The sequence below is a fragment of the Zea mays genome, chromosome 7, assembly GCF_902167145.1.
Source record: "Zea mays cultivar B73 chromosome 7, Zm-B73-REFERENCE-NAM-5.0, whole genome shotgun sequence".
Classification (NCBI taxonomy): domain Eukaryota; kingdom Viridiplantae; phylum Streptophyta; class Magnoliopsida; order Poales; family Poaceae; genus Zea; species Zea mays.
The window spans coordinates 74,924,862-74,936,610 of NC_050102.1; positions in this window are offsets into that span (position 1 = coordinate 74,924,862).

Consider the following 11,749-nt stretch of genomic DNA (forward strand, 5'->3'; position numbering starts at 1 on the left):
TGCTTCTATTCCAAGGTGGTACCAAAAGAAGAAAAACAAGACTAAAGTTGTGGGAGGAAAGATCCTCCGTTGAGAAAAACTTTTTACTGTTTATCGGGAGGGGTTTTTGCCTCCCAGGTTTTATGTAATAATAATACTCAGCACTCCTATAATTAGTTCTGGTCTGTAATATTACAACTCTTCTTTACTTTAAAACAAAGTAAGTTATTATAATTGCTTCCGCATTCTCGTATCTCCGATGTATTGTAATGTCTGTGTGACGGGTGAAACGCTCTTGGGAAAGGTAAGGAATACAGATACCGAACTTGTCAAGTGATCAGGGGCACCTGCAGGGTTGTCTGAGGTCCGTTGGACAAGGACAACTGTAGGTGGGCCTAATGACTTGGGAGGTTCTGTCACAACTGGTATCGGAGCGAAGCCCATCTCTGCAGATGTTATGACACATCTTCAAAAAGAATTTTCAAAGACTTAACTAGAAAATTTCTTCCGTTCTTATCTAACTACCTTCTGAAGAACTTATTTTAAAGACCATATGGTAGAGTGCAATGTATAGAAGGTTGTGAATCAACTAAGGTTGATTCTGTAATTATGCATGCATCATGTTAAAAACTATATTAATAAGATTTTCCCGTTAGAGAAATGCCGCCGCGCACAAGGAAAACTGTGCGCAAGTCTACCGGACCCATTGGCGTACCTTGCCATCAACTAGCTCCAAGACATGAGGACAGTAGTAGTGGTAGCAATGATCCTATCGGAGATCTGGAAGCTCAAGTAGAACAACTTCGGTTGGAGCTCCGTCACAGGAACGAAGTATGGGTTGAGGATGGTCAGCGAATAAACGAGTTGAGAACTGACATTCCGCCACCTGCAAGACCAACTTGCTGAAAGAGATTTAGCGCTCGATTGGGCTATTAACTCACGTTCACTTGCTTGGGCCAAGGAAGCCAAAGCTTGAGCCCGCGTGGAGGAGCTTAGCACAGCCGGGTACAACTTGCAGGTTTACTTTAATACACTACATGAGGAAGTTCATGTATTGTATTCATAATTGCACCCTAACGTACCTGCGAATCCCGTCAAAATGGGAACCGAACCTTCTGGAGCAACGGGTGAAGCCCTTGGTGGGGAACTGGACCTTTTCAGGCCCCCTCCTTCTATGAACCTCGTTGATGAATGGTCTCCTACGCCCGACAGCGAAGCTACCAAAAGTGATAAGAGGTGGCTTACCATGTGCCCGTAACATTGGCTGAATGGGACTTTCCTACAAACATGATTGTTCTAAAAGGCCAAGATATAGATGTAATTTTGGGCATGAATTGGTTAGCCCAGCATAAAGAAATCCTCAACACTGATCTGAGAACCATCAGGTTGAATTATGGCCAGGAAGAGGCTCTCTTATCCATTCCCGTAGCTATTCCAGCTAAACCAACTGGCAGAGTATATGAAGCCATCATACCGGAGATCCAAGATATTCCAGTAGTATGTGAATTCTCGGACGTCTTTCCGGAAGATCTGCCTGGATTGCCTCCAGAAAGAGATGTAGAATTTGTGATTGAGTTGAAGCGCGGAACGGCTCCTGTTTCTAGAAGATCATACCGAATGCCTCCGAATGAGTTGGCAGAACTCAAGACTCAATTACAAGATCTACACGAAAAAGGATTCATCTGACCAAGTTCATCACCTTGGGGTTGTCCAGCCATCTTTGTCAAGAAGAAGGACCAAACACTTCGGATGTGCGTGGATTATAGACCCCTTAATGAGGTCACCATCAAGAATAAGTACCCTCTTCCCCGGATTGACATTCTATTTGATCAACTTACCGGAGCTCGGGTATTTTCCAAGATCGACCTCAGGTCGGGTTACCATCAGATCCGTATCCGACCCAAAGATATACCCAAGACCGCATTCACTACGCGGTATGGATTATTTGAATATCTGGTTATGTCTTTCGGACTAACAAATGCTCCTACCCACTTCACATATCTTATGAACTCGGTATTCATGCCCGAGTTGGATAAATTCATGGTGGTATTCATTGATGATATCTTGATATATTCTAAGAATGAAAAGGAGCATGCTCGGCATTTGCGGATCGTAGTAACGTGCTTAAGGGAGCACCAATTATATGCTAAGTTCAGTGAGTGCGCGTTCTGGCTAGAGGAGATCCAATTTTTGGGACATGTATTATCTGTCAAGGGAATTGCGGTGGATCCCAGCAAAGTCAAGGATATTTTGAAGTGGAAACCCCCAACCACTGTACATCAAGTCCGAAGTTTCCTTGGACTGGCTGGTTATTACCGCCGATTCATTCTAGATTTTTCCAAGCTTGTGAAACCAATCACAAGTTTATTGAAGAATGATACCAAATTTAATTGGTCTTCGAAATGTAATGAAGCCTTTGAGCAGCTGAAAGTATTATTGACCACTGCTCCGGTATTAACTCAACCGGACATTGAAAAGCCATTTGATGTGTACTGTGACGCATCAGGCAGTGGTCTAGGCTGTGTTCTAATGCAAGAAGGGCGAGTAATAGCTTATGCTTCAAGGCAGTTGCGTCGGCATGAGGAACATTATCCAACTCATGACCTAGAGTTAGCTGCTGTGGTTCATGCCCTGAAAATTTGGCGTCATTATCTGCTGGGAAATATCTGTCACATTTATACATATCATAAAAGTTTAAAGTACATCTTTACCCAGTCAGAATTAAATATGAGACATAGGAGATGGCTTGAGCTTATTAAGGATTATGAACTGGAGATTCACTATCACCCAGGCAAGGCTAATGTAGTGGCAGATGTGTTAAGTCGCAAGGCTTCATGCCATTGTCTTACCATGAAGACTTCTGACATTACGTTATGCCAAGAAATGGAGAAGTTGAACCTGGGAATGATTCAACATGGAACTTCAAATCACTTGAAGCTTGAGTCAGTCCTCCTGCAAAGAATAATTGACGCACAAAGAAATGATGAGGGAATGAAACACATTCATGAGAAAATAGAGGCCGGTAAAGCCAATTACTTCAGAAGAGATGATCAAGGTGTTGTATGGTTTAATAACCGCATAGTTGTGCCTAAGAATGAAGAAGTTCGCCAGCAAATCTTAGATGAAGCACATCTTAGTCGCTATTCTATTCATCCTGGAAGCACTAAGATGTATCATGATCTAAAACAGCACTATTGGTGGACGAAGATGAAGATTGAAATTGCACGCTATGTGGCAAGATGTGACACTTGCAGACGTGTCAAAGCCATACATATGAAGACTGCTGGTCCATTGCAGTTCTTACCTATACCAACATGGAAATGGGAGGATATAAGCATGGACTTTATTGTGGGATTGCCCATGACAGCAAAAGGATATGATTCTATTTGGGTTATCATTGATCGACTTACAAAGATCGCCCATTTTCTCCTAGTTAAAGTAAAGTATCCAGTAATCGCATATGCAGAACTGTATATTCCTCGCATCCTCAGTTTGCACAGTGTTCCGAAGACAATATTGTCGGACCGTGGACTTCAATTTGTATCCAAATTGTGGGAAGAACTTCACAAATCCTTGGGTACTAAGTTGCTCCATAGTTCGGCCTATCATCCTCAAACTAGTGGGCAAACTGAGAGAGTAAATCAGATACTTGAAGATATGTTGTGAGCATGTGTTCTGGAATTCTCACATAAATGGGATGACTGTTTACCATTAGCGGAGTTCTCGTACAATAATAGCTATCAAGAAAGCATCAAAATAGCACCCTTTGAAGCTTTGTATGGACGACGGTGTCGTACTCCATTAAACTGGTCTGAACCAGGTGAAAGAAATTTCTTCAGGCCTGATATGGTAAAGGAGACAGAAGAGAAAGTTCACCGAATAATTCATAATTTGAAGGAAGCCCAAGCCCGATAGAAGAGTTACGAAGACAAACGCCGGATACCCTTGTACTTTCTAGTTGGAGATTATGTCTACCTGAAAGTTTCACCAATGAAGGGTGTATCACGTTTCAGGGTAAAAGGGAAGCTTGCACCCCGGTACATTGGTCCTTTTCCTATTCTTGAACAATGTGGACCAGTAGCATACCGACTTTAGTTACCCGAAACATTGTATGTTGTGCATAATGTGTTCCACGTGTCTCAATTGAAGAAATGTCTTCGGGTTCCCGATCGAACCATTGAAGTAACAAATGTTGCCTTAGAACCAGACTTGACATATTTAGAGCATCATGTTCGAGTCTAGGATCAAAAGGACAGAATTACCCGAAGGAAAACTCTCAAGTTTTACAAGGTACAGTGGAACCAACATACAGAAGATGAAGCTACTTGGGAAACTCAAGACTTTTTAGAAAAGAATTTCCCAGGCTTTCTAGCTTCGTGTAAATTGTAAAGATATGTACATTTGTTGTAATAGAAGAATGAACCCCATACCACCCCTGTCTTGTACCAAAAATAAGGAAATAAAAGTATGTTGTGTTTCCTTTTCCATTACTTGCCCTAGGACTTTTAAATCTTGGGACGAGATTCTTTTATGGGGGCAAGGATGTAACACCCCTGGTGTTACTGCCACTAAAACTTGAGCATGACATCATAAGCATTGGCATATCATGTGTTTGTCACACTTAGAATGCATTTACTAGGCAAAAAGTTCAAACAAGTTGTATTGATGTGACATTTTATGGGTGAAACCCTAGGATACAGTGCTTAACCCTTAACTGGGTTCAAAAGAATAAACAAAGCTCAACTAAGAGAAAACTTCAAAACCTAGTAGAAATGATCATAAAATATCACCATGGATGGACTTAATTAGCATCCAAACCCTAGAAGTACCAAAAACCCTAAATGGACCCCTGAGAAACCCTGGACTGAAACCCTAGGGGGTTGTATGCAAAATGTGCACATTTTTGGACCTAAGTGCAAAAACCATGAAATTAGGGTACCTTAAATCATATGATTCACATGTATGTGGATTTGCAACTTAAACCCTGAGATTTGGATTTATTTGCAAAAAGCCCATTTGAACTCTATTGAGTTAAGTCTGAAATTCAGTGGAATTGGCTCAACTTGGGAGCCCTGTATCTTCCAAATTATAAAGATTTTGCCCTAGGTCAACAAATCAAGTTTTTAGAGCTATGTAAGGAGAACAATTTTGGTTAAGTCAGTAAGCACTGGTACTGAACAGAAATTGGAGAAAAATGTGCCTAAAGTTTAGTTGTCAGACTGTCTTAGGTCTGAATTCCGGCTGACAGTGTGCTTGGGCAATCTTTGGACTTAGATTCAACCATAATCCAGTCAGTGTTTGGCTATGGTTGCTTTAGTAAGTTTGTAGCTGGATCATTAGGCTACAACTTTGCTGTAGAGCATTGATCTAGTTGCCATACAAAATCAGGAGGAAAATTCGCCCCAAACATGGTCTGACAGACTGACTGAAGAAGAATCTGATGGTACAGTAAACAAAAATCTTCAGTTCAGCCCCCCTCGCTGCCGGCAGCCTTTGCGCCCGGATTCGCGCCAGCCGTCGCGATTCGTGCCTCTAGCGAGTGGATTTCGCTCACCCGTGAAAAGATCTCGTTGCGGATGGGTTCGAGTTACTGTGGCCTCGCTGTCCTCGACCACTTGCACCGGCGACATGGCTTTAAGGCCATCACTGGAGTTGGTGTCCTCCACCGCGATTGTGCCACGCCCCCGGCCTTTAACCACGTCGCTACTAGCCGCACCAGATCGCCGATAACCGCCGTAGCCCCTCAGCCAGTGAGTGCCACGGTTTCACCCACGCCAGTAACCTTCTTCCTCTCCGGCCGCCGCGCGTCTCCTTTAAATTCACTGGCCACCGCTCAAGCGTGCTATAAATTGAGTGCACCCGTGGCTCCGTTAGGTAATTACGCATCCATTGCACCAGTCCTTGCCCCGGATTATCCACCAGAGCCTCCCAATTTCTCTCTTCCCCCAATTTGGTTCTCCACGCCGTAGTGTCTAGGCTCACCGTGGTCAGCGTACTCCAGGTCTGTTCGTGCTCTCTGCCCTCTTATTTCAGCATCCTTAGGTTCCCCTGATGCTCCTCGACCAACCCGATTGAGTTAAGCTCCCTTAGATCACCGGGAACGCATTAGAATGTCCTTTGTTCACACTGTCACCGTGGACAGAGCGAGTTAGAGGTCCGATAGTGAAATTAGTTGAGGGGAAGCACTTGTTAGGGTGTGAATTTGGTCTCAGCCGAAGTAGAGCACCGGTCATTGAGTGATTCGACCGGTATGCACTCGCCGGAGCTCGGCTCTCCGCCGGGCTACGTCGTGGACCTGGCATTGTAGAGAAATAGAAGTCCGAGTGGATTTCTGTAACTGTCAGTGAGACAAGAGAATAGCGTTGTAACCCTTTTCCAGTTAATCAAAATGATAGGGACATTTATGTAAAGCCGACTGTTGGGGACTTGTTCTCAAATGCTATGAGTCAAGAACAAGGCAACACAAGATGTTAAATGTTTACTCCCTTCGTCCTTCGAAACATTATTTCCCTTAGGATATAATGATCTTCAGACGAAGGTCATGAAGGACATACCTTCATCAATGCAGTATATGATAAAATAGAAGAAGAAACGTATGGCATATAGAAAACAACACATACAATCATATCATATCATTTATTCTTAATTATATAATCATGGAAAGGTAAGAACAATACTGAATTACAAGAGTACCTTTGACTTGATAAAAGGCAAGTGAGTATAAGTATGACGCAAAAGTGAGTACAAGTCAGCGTGAACAGTGCGGGGGTACTATTCATCTATTTATAGGCACAAGACACAGCCTATGAGAAATTACAATCATGCCCTTTACATTTACTATTGGCTTATAGAAAAATCTATGAGGAATGAATAGCCTTTCCCCTTTTAAGTCGGTTCCCTTTTCTGTGATTTAGCCGAAGCTCCCTTGCGCACAGCTTCGGAGCGACGGCAACCTTCGTCATGATCATGCTCCTCATCGTGTACGCTTTTATCATGAATCCGAAGATACATGTCCATAAACCGTACTTGGAAGACATTGTTAAATTATGTTTTTGAGGACCTTCGGAGGACGAAGGCCCCCAACAGTAGTGAAAGGGAAATGTGCCCTTGGGCCATTTCTAAGTATTTTGGTGATTGAGTGCCAACACAAGTACTTAAATGTGAATTTATGCCCATGGATGAACAAAGTGTAAATCATGAGTAAAGGTATGTTTCTAAACCTTAGTACATTGGTTTTGTGTACTAATATACTTGTCTAAGTGTTAGAAACAGAAAGAAGAAGAGATGAAGAGAGGTGCAAAAGACTTGGCTGTGTACAGCCAAGACTCAGCTCAGTCTGGCACACCGGACTGTCCGGTGGTGCACCGGACAGTGTCCGGTGCGCCAGGCTGACTCGGCGTGAAGAGGCCGCTCTCGGGAATTCGCCGACGGCGTTCGGCTAAAAATCACCGGACTGTCCGGTGTGCACCGGACTGTCCGGTGAGCCAACGGTCGGCCGGGCCAACGGTCGGCCGCGCGATCTGCGCGGGACACGTGGCCGAGCCAACGGTCGGAAGGGGGCACCGGACTGTCCGGTGTGCACCGGACATGTCCGGTGCGCCAGCGGCTCCCAGATCTACAACGGTCGACTGCGCCGTTTAAGGAAGGAAATCGGGCACCGGACAGTGTCCGGTGTGCACCGGACTGTCCGGTGCACCAGTCGACAGAAGGCAAGATCAGCCTTCCAGTTTTGCTCTCAACGGCTCCTAGCTGCCTTGGGGCTATAAAAGGGACCACTAGGCGCATGGAGGAGAACACGAAGCAACCTTAGAGCATTCTTGATCATCCACACTCAATCTTTGCGCATTCGTTTGTCATTCCTAGTGATTTGAGCTCCGTTCTAGTGAGAACTTTGAGATAGTCTTTTGAGCTCGATTCTTGGCCGTGTGTGTGCGCATTTTGCTGTGGATTTGTGTGTGTTGCTTCCCTCCCTTACTTCGTATTTCTTTGTGAATCTCAAGTGTAAGGGCGAGAGACTCCAAGTTGTGGAGATTCCTCGCAAACGGGATATTGAAAGGCAAAGCAAAACACCGTGGTATTCAAGTTGGTCTTTGGACCGCTTGAGAGGGGTTGATTGCAACCCTCGTCCGTTGGGACGCCACAACGTGGAGTAGGCAAGCGTTGGTCTTGGCCGAACCACGGGATAAACCACTGTGTCATCTCTGTGTTTGATCTCTTGTGGTATTGTGTTTTGTTGAGACTCCTCTCTAGCCACTTGGCGATTATTGTGCTAACACTTAACAAGTTTTTGTGGCTATAAGTTTAAGTTTTACAGGATCACCTATTCACCCCCCCCCTCTAGGTGCTCTCAATTGGTATCAGAGCCGTTCTCTTCAAGAAGGGACTAATCGCCCGAAGAGATGGATCCTAAGGGAAAGGGGATGGTGGTCGACAACAACGAGAAGGAGTCTATCTTCAACGAGCCGAAGAATGACAAGTCTACCGACTTGGGCTCAAGCCACAAGCGCAAAGATGGGAAGAAGAAGACAAGGCGCATCAAGGAGATCGTCTACTACGACAGCGACGAATCCTCTTCTTCCCAAAGGGACGACGACAACGACTACAGGAAGACGGTCAATTCGAACTTTTCATTTGATTATTCTCGTATTCCACATAGTTCGAATTCGCATTTGCTTTCCATTCCTCTTGGCAAACCTCCACACTTTGATGGGGAGGACTACGGATTTTGGAGTCACAAAATGCGTAGTCATTTATTCTCTCTCCATCCAAGCATATGGGAGATTGTAGAGAATGGAATGAAATTTGATAGCTCGGATAGCCCTATGTTTATTAATGAACAGATTCATAAAAATGCACAAGCTACTACTGTGTTGCTAGCCTCTTTGTGCAGGGACGAGTACAACAAGGTGAGCGGCTTGGACAACGCCAAGCAGATCTAGGACACCCTCAAGATTTCTCATGAGGGAAATGACGTTACCTTGCTTACCAAAACGGAGTTGGTGGAGGGCGAGCTTGGACGATTCGCGATGATAAGGGGCGAGGAGCCAACTCAAACATATAACCGGCTCAAGACCCTTATTAACAAAATAAGGAGCTACGGAAGCACGCGATGGACGGACCACGACGTCGTCCGACTAATGCTAAGGTCCTTTACCGTTCTTGATCCTCATTTGGTGAATAATATTCGTGAGAATCCCAGGTACACCAAAATGTCGCCCGAAGAAGTCCTAGGAAAATTCGTCAACGGGCGAATGATGATCAAGGAGGCGAGGTACGTGGACGACGCCTTGAATGAACCAATCAACGAGCCACAACCTCTTGCTCTCAAAGCCACAAGAAGCAAGGAGGCGCTACCTAGCAAGGTGGCACAAATTGAAGCGGCCGGACTTAACGATGAAGAGATGGCCCTCATCATCAAAAGATTCAAGACGGCGCTTAAGGGTCGCAAGGGACAGTCAAGCAAGACCAAAGCCAAGGGGAAGCGCTCATGCTTCAAATGCGGTAAGCTTGGTCATTTTATTGTTAACTGTCCCGACAATGATAGTGATCAGGACCAAGGGAATAAAAGGGAGAAGAAGAAGCATTACAAGAAGGCCAAGGGCGAGGCACATATCGGAAAGGAGTGGGATTCGGATTGCTCCTCCTCCGACTCCGACAATGAAGGACTCGCCGCCACCGCCTTCAACAAGTCATCTCTCTTCCCCAACGAGCGTCACACATGCCTGATGGCAAGAGAGAAGAAGGTGAGTACTCGAGACTCCACTTATGCTTCCTCTAGTGATAATGAGTCTAGTGATGATGATGATGATGACATAGACTATTCATGCTTATTCAAGGGCTTAGATAGATCTAAGATAGATAAGATAAATGAACTCATTGATGCATTGAATGAGAAGGGTAAACTCTTAGAGAAACAAGAGGATTTATTGTATGAAGAGCATGATAAATTTGTAGAAGCTCAAAGATCTCATGCTCTAGAAGTTAAAAGAAATGAAATGCTTTCTTGTGAATTATCTTCTTGCCATGAGACAATTTCTAAATTAAGGAGCATTAATGATGATATGAATGCTAAGTTAGAAATAGCAAATAAATCTAATTCTTGTGTAGAACATGTTATGATTTGCACTAGGTGTAAAGATTTTGATATTGATGCTTGTAGTGAACATCTAGTTTCAATTTCCAAATTAAAAGATGAATTGGCTAGTCTTAATGCCCAACTTAAGACTAGCAAAAGTGATTTTGATAAGCTAAAATTTGCAAGGGATGCCTACACGATTGGTAGACACCCCTCAATTAAGGATGGACTTGACTTCAAGAGAGAAGCCAAGAACTTAACAAGCCATAAGGCTCCCATCTCTGCCAAGGAGAAAGGGAAGGCCCCTATGGCAAGTAGTACTAAAAGAAACCATGCATTTATGTATCATGATAGGAGACAAACTAGAAATGCTTATAGGAGTTATAATGCTTATGATGATTTTGACTCCCATGCCATGTTTGTTTCTAGTTCTTCCTATATGCATGGTAGAAATATGTCTAGGAGAAATGCTATTCATCATGTGCCTAGAAAGAACATTATTCATGCTCCTAGGAAAGTAGTGAATGAACCTTCTACAATTTATTGTGCTTTAAATGCTTCCTTTGCTATTTGTAGAAAGGATAAGAAAATAGTTGCTAGGAAGTTAGGGGCAAAATGCAAGGGAGACAAAACTTGCATTTGGGTCCCTAAGGATATTTGCACTAACCTTGTAGGACCCAACATGAGTTGGGTACCTAAGACCCAAGCCTAAATTGCCTTGCAGGTTTATGCATCCGGGGGTTCAAGCTGGATTATCGACAGCGGATGCACAAACCATATGACGGGGGAGAAGAAAATGTTCACCTCCTACGTCAAGAATAAGGATTCCCAAGATTCAATTATATTCGGTGATGGGAATCAAGGCAAGGTAAAAGGGTTAGGTAAAATTGCAATTTCAAATGAGCACTCTATCTCTAATGTGTTTTTAGTAGAGTCTCTTGGATATAATTTGCTATCGGTTAGTCAATTATGCAATATGGGATATAACTGTCTATTTACAAATATAGATGTGTCTGTCTTTAGAAGAAGTGATGGTTCACTAGCATTTAAGGGTGTAATAGACGGCAAACTTTATTTAGTTGATTTTGCAAAAGAAGAAGCCGGTCTAGATGCATGCTTAATAGCTAAGACTAGCATGGGCTGGTTGTGGCATCGCCGCTTAGCACATGTGGGGATGAAGAACCTTCACAAGCTTCTAAAGCGGGAACACGTGATAGGTTTGACTAACGTGCAATTCGAAAAGGATAGACCTTGTGCAGCTTGTCAAGCAGGTAAACAAGTGGGAGGAGCGCATCACAGCAAGAATGTGATGACCACTTCAAGACCCCTGGAGCTGCTGCATATGGATCTCTTCGGACCCGTCGCCTATCTAAGCATAGGAGGAAGTAAGTATGGTTTAGTTATTGTTGATGACTTTTCCCGCTTCACTTGGGTGTTCTTTTTGCAGGATAAGTCTGAAACCCAAGGGACCCTCAAGCGCTTCCTCAGGAGAGCTCAAAATGAGTTTGAGCTCAAGGTGAAGAAGATAAGGAGCGACAACGGGTCCGAGTTCAAGAACCTTCAAGTGGAGGAGTTCCTTGAGGAGGAAGGGATCAAGCACGAGTTCTTCGCTCCCTACACACCACAGCAAAATGGTGTGGTAGAGAGGAAGAACAGGACGCTAATTGATATGGCGAGGACGATGCTAGGAGAATT